We start from the raw sequence: 6,252 nt of genomic DNA on the forward strand, positions 1-6,252 counted from the left end.
GAGGTGGCAATATATTATACGACCTGTTAATCCAACATGAACACAACACGATAATAGCGGGTTAGAGTTTAGTCTTAATGGGTTCGGGTCAAAACGAGTTGATCTGTTAAGACACGATTGCTTAACGGGTTGATAACATGTTAACCCGTTATGACACGTTAAGAAAGTTAAAGTTACAATTATACCCTTATATTCAAAAATAAAATTGTTAGAATTTCAATTTCGATATTTTTATTGTTTGAATTGTAATTTTAAACTTGTAGTTAGCTTTATAATTTTTATAAATATTGTGATTTTAAAATTTATATAAAATTATGCTAAATTCAATCAGATCAAACTGATTAATTTTAGGATTATTTAACCAATCTATTTCGTAATATTTACTAATGGGTCAAAACGGATTGACATGACACGACCCGTTATGTTAATGGGTCGTGTTAGGGTTTGTGATTTTGACACAATAAACTTAACGATCGGATTAGGGTTGAGTTATATAGTATAATATACATGCTTTGAGACAACACGAACATGAACTGTTAACACGACTTGACACCCTTACTTTTCATCTTATCATCACTACAAATTCAAAAACTGTATGCAAAAAGGTATGGCAATGAGACTTGCGTAGTGTCATTCACCTGCCGCATCTACACTATACTCCAAAATAAGGGTCACATCAATCGTATAGCCAAATTCCGAACATAATGCCATTTGTACATGCTCTAATACCATTTTTATATGTAACAAAGCTCAAATCAACTCTTTTTTCTTTTCTAAGCAAGTTTATTATAGATAATATAACAATTAAAGGATACGATAGTCAGTGGGTTGGGAGGTCCCAACATTCATCCCAAAACAGTAAATACAACATAGCAGGAAGAAAAGAAATAGAGATCTTGAGCCAATGACTTGACCCACACCCATGTCCCACAAGGGAATATGGTCTGATTAATTTTGAAACAAACCGAAAATGGTCTGATTAAGCTGCGATTGAATGTCGCAGCGAAGTGGCATGTGTTGCATATTGCTGATCTAGACTAGTTGTTGTAGTCTTCTACTACCTTTTTCCAACGATTCTTAGTTAGGGAAAACAAAAATATAGGAAAAGGTCAGATCTAAAAGATCTGAGGTCACTAGCCCTAAACAAGCTGCACGTGACGGCAAGAAGACACCCATCGGTGTAGAGGCAAATAGATCTCATGCATTGGCTGGGCAACGTGTGTGGTGCACATGCCACTCTGATCTACTGCCGCTTGGAAGATTGGCGATAGGGGAGGTCTTTGGTGGGGCGCGTGGCAATCTTTAAGTTTCGAAAAGCAAAAGATTGGCACTCCTCCTTGTTATGGACTAAAAACTAGAGGGAAAAAAAAACTAAAATGAATAGCTACTGAACAAACTAGAAAGGAGAAGGAGGGAGGAAGGAGCAGGGGCTCCAACCCCCCTATGGATTTAAGCAACTGGATGTTTAGGTTTTGGTGGGAGAGGGGGAAGGCTCTAGAGAGGAAAAAAAGACCGCAACCATATCTATCTCTAAGCTCAAATCAACTTACTATTGCAATTCCTTAACATAGATTATTAATCAAATTTTACTCTATTAATGTTCAATGTAAGACATATGCTTTCACAATCCACTCATCCAATGTATGAGATATGTAATATACTACATGAATCACAATGGAATGATAGAGTCTATGAAAGGATAGAGTCTAACTTTCCCTTAAAATTTATAAAGATGGCATTTATTGTGGTACTTCATAAAAGGTCCCCAACATCAAATCCATATCAATGTATACCAATATTTCTTCCTTTTTTCTCTACAAGATTCATTCATTTTATGGAAATCAGCTACATAGTCATAATTACACATTAAGTGAAGGGTCTTTGCCACTATGAAAATCTAGAAGACATGGAGGAATAGAGTTGAGGGGAATGCTTCCATAGATATGCATTGAAGCTGCCCATTGCACAATGGAATGCGTGCATCGATTTAAGTCTCGATGTATTTTCCTGATTTGCCAGCTTTTGAATGAATGCAGTGCATTCCTAATGTCACTGATTAGAGGTTAAATAATCCAATCTGAATTTCTATCAGGATCATTCATAGCTTGCAATACAACTAGAGAGTCTCCTACAATGATGATTTTCTTTACTTGGTTGACCTATGCTTTTGTGCGTCCTATGTACATTGTAGTGGCTTTACCCCGATTTAGATTCTGACTGTCAATGAGCTTTGGGATGACAAAAATTGGGGTGCCATCATCTGATCTACAGATTATAGCTGTTTTGCTACCTGTATTTCTTATAGCAACATCAAAGAATAAAATATAATGCCCTCTAGGTGTAGCTTTCCAGTTATGGCTTTCATTCACTTGTTTATTGCCTCATACATTACATTGTTCCTTACAATTCTTTAGAGTATCAAAAATGAAACTATAAATATTTGGGGTAAAGGACTCTTGAACAATCTTGTTCCTTAGAAACCAGATGCTGTCTATAGCATTAATGGAAAAGATTTAGAAATTGTATTCATCTCTACTATGTATGTTGAGCTTCTCTGATGGGGAGATTATGAATTATATCCAATGTCTAATCTCATTATTTGCAAAGCAAGAAATATTCAGAAGCCAATGGGAGTGTCTCCAAAGAATTCTAGTAAAAGTACATGATAGAAACAAGTGAGTTTATGTTTCTTCTTCACTATTGCAAACGGGGCATTAAGATTCACAATCACTCAAAGGGAGAAATCTTCTTAACAAGAACTTTGTGGGTATAATAATTCTTAGGATTGTCCAGCTAAGAAGCTTAAGTCTATCTTGAAGATTTTTCAAAGCTTTTTCCAAGTATTGGATTGCTCTTGAGTGGTGTTGGGATTCATGGTAATGGCTACATAAGTAGATTTTACTAAGAACCTCTCAGAAGAATGATGAATCCATTTCAGTTTATTATTTAATCTATGGAAGTCAGTTTGGGCTAGTGGTATTTTCAAAATCTTGGTCACAAAGTCTTGATGGAACAATGCTTGCAATAAGATAGTGTTCTATCTTCTAGACTCTTCCATAGTAAGCCCAGAGACAATAAGAGACAAATCCATGGAAGTGTTCTTTGAAATAGGTTGGAATGTGGGTTAAGTGGGAATCTAAGGGTCACACCAAACTTTTATGCTTATGCCATTGTTAATTTGGAAATACACTATTTTTTAGAAAGTACCTCTACTTTAATATGCATTTTGATGACTTGCAAAATTTCATATTGCAGATTTTACAAGTTCGCTCGAGCGGAGGCTTTTGGCTGCTCGAGCGAATTCAAACAGATTCAAACGCTCGACTGCCGCTCGATAGGGAGCTCGAGCGGGTTGCTGAAAAACGAAGATCGCTCGAGCAGAGACATTGGCCACTAGAGCGAAATCAGGCAGAGTCGAACGCTCGACGCGCGCTCGACACCCCGCTCGAGCGAACATCGTATTTTGACAGATTTTAGGTTTTCCGCCGTGGGACCATATAAAAGCCATTTTTCACTCTAGAGCCGCGAGTTTTGACTGGAGAACACTCTTTGGGACAGAAAAACACAGCTAGAAGGATTCAATTCATTTGTTTTGGAGACGGGATTCCAATTATTGCACGTACGTTGGAATCATACACGAGCACAGACGAGAGAAAAGCGTTGAATCGTTCCCCTGAGATTTTGACGACGAGTTGAGGCTGCAACGAGGATTTTTCAGTGTTTATTTTCTTCTTCCCATCTTCTCAGAACAATTATGGTGAATTCGTTTATGTTGAATTCCATTTCTAGCATGAGCTAAATTTTCTTCATTCTAGGAAACCGATGTAACCTATTTCCGAACTATTCTTGATTGTCTATGCTAATTTAATGCAATTCTCTCTTTGTTTATCTGATTTATCCTGAATTTATTGCTTCTAATTAACTGGGCATTGATTAGATGATACGTAATCTTGTGATTTGCTATCGAAAGAGGGAATCATAGGGTAGATCTTGGATATTTCAGCATAGGTAAGTATAGAGATCGAAAGACTTGTATGAACCTATGTAGTCATTAAATCATTGATCTCATTGCATTATTGATTATTGAATTTGCATATTCTTGTGTGAATTGATAACCAAGAGTAAATTTCAATTGACTATCGAAAGAGGCTTTTGGATTAATTAGAGAATTGCTAATAGACAAAAGAGGTTTAAGTTAAATTAGCTGGATGATAAAAGCATAGTGAAGAATTAGGTGAAATCGATTTCCTAGAAGTTTTCTTCCCTATTGAATTTGATCTTTGAAAGTCAGTTTTATTTTCTTTGCTTATTTCTCTTTGAGTTGATCTAGTTTTAATTGCAACTACAAAAACCTTAGCGATTCCTCTAGATAAAATTGAGATTAGTATAATTTTGGTATTTGGCAAGAGTAAGGTACCAATCCCTGAGGACGATACTCTTCTTATTACTTTACTATAAAACTACGATACTGTGCACTTGCAGTTTTGCACCGATCAAGTTTTTGGCGCCGTTGCCGGGGATTGGTTTATTCTTATTCTTTTTGTCAATATTGATACAAAGTAATCTTGGTTTTAATTTAGAATTTTGTTTTAATTTGTTCTACAGGTGTGTTCTTGACATTGGATGCGCCGTGCTAGATCTCGTGATATTATTCCTGTTGATCCGGAGATTGAAAGAACTCTTAGATCACTAAGAAGAAATAAGATACTAGCCATGGCTGAAGAAGATCGTGAGGTACTACCACGCACCTTGAAGGACTATGTACGGCCAGTTGTGAATGGAAATTACTCGAGCATAATGCGCCAGCCAATCAATGCCAACAACTTTGAGCTCAAACCAGCTTTGATTAGCATGGTGCAGCAGGCTCAATTCAGCGGATCGCCACTGGATGATCCCAATATTCATTTGGCTATGTTCTTGGAGATTTGTGACACTGTGAAGATCAATGGTGTTACTGAAGACACCATTAGATTGAGATTGTTTCCTTTCTCTTTGAGGGACAAGGCTAGAGGTTGGCTACAATCTCTACAACCGGGAAGCATCGTTAGTTGGCAAGACATGGCTGAGAGGTTTCTTGCTAAATTCTTTCCTCCTGCAAAAACAGCCCAACTCAGGAGTGAGATTGGCCAGTTCAAGCAAAATGATTTTGAGTCACTCTATGAAGCGTGGGAGAGGTATAAAGACTTGGTTCGACGTTGCCCACAACATGGATTGCCAGATTGGTTACAAGTTCAGATGTTCTATAATGGGTTAAATGGGCAAACTCGAACTATAGTTGATGCTGCTTCTGGTGGAACATTGATGTCGAAGACAGCTGAAGGTGCTACTGCACTTTTGGAAGAAATGGCCTCAAACAACTATCAATGGCCAACTGAGAGGACTTTGGCTAAGAAGGTTGCTGGAATTCATGACTTGGAGCCGATAGCAGCCCTTTCAGCTCAAGTAGCTACTCTATCTCATCAGATTTCAGCCTTGACAACACAAAGGATACCACAAAGTACAGAATATGTTGCATCTACAAGTATGATAGTTCCAAGCAATGAGGCGAGTCAAGAACAAGTTCAATATGTCAACAATCGGAACTACAACTATCGTGGTAATCCTATGCCAAATTACTATCATCCAGGGCTTAGAAATCATGAGAATTTTTCATATGGAAATACGAAGAATGTGTTGCAACCTCAACATCCTCCAGGATTTGATAGCCAACCAAGCGAGAGGAAGATGTCACTTAAGGATGCCATGGTTTCCTTTGTTCAGGAGACCAATGCAAGGTTTAAAAAGACTGATTCACGGTTGGACAACATTGAGACTCATTGTAGCAATATGGGAGCTGCTATAAAGAATATTGAAGTGCAAATTGGGCAACTAGCCACTACCATCAATGCCCAACAAAGAGGAGCTTTTCCCAGCAACACTGAAGTGAATCCAAAGGAACAATGCAAGGTCATCACACTTAGGAGTGGAAAAAAAATAGAGAGGTCACCATTGAAGAAGAGCAAGTCCACCCCTACAGCTGTGAACATTGGCCAAAGTAAGAATAAAGTAGAAGAAGATGAGATTGTCAATGATACACTAGAGGAGACCGACTTGCCTCCCACAATTTCATTTCCTGACAATCCTCCTATTCTTACTCCTCCACTTCCTTACCCTCAGCGTTTTCAAAAGCAAAAACTAGATAAGCAATTTTCTAAGTTTTTGGATATTTTTAAGAAAATTCACATTAATATTCCTTTTGCAGATGCCTTGGAA

The 6,252-nt window shown here is 37.7% G+C and overlaps 1 non-coding gene across 1 annotated transcript; it reads right to left on the bottom strand.

Annotated features, from left to right (window-relative positions):
* Positions 1-5,106: 5,106 nt before the first annotated feature.
* Positions 5,107-5,213, bottom strand: LOC122317574. Its single transcript, XR_006244503.1, has one exon. It is a non-coding gene; the product is annotated as a small nucleolar RNA R71 (small nucleolar RNA).
* Positions 5,214-6,252: the final 1,039 nt, after the last annotated feature.

Source organism: Carya illinoinensis, chromosome 7, assembly GCF_018687715.1.
Source record: "Carya illinoinensis cultivar Pawnee chromosome 7, C.illinoinensisPawnee_v1, whole genome shotgun sequence".
Lineage (NCBI taxonomy): Eukaryota > Viridiplantae > Streptophyta > Magnoliopsida > Fagales > Juglandaceae > Carya > Carya illinoinensis.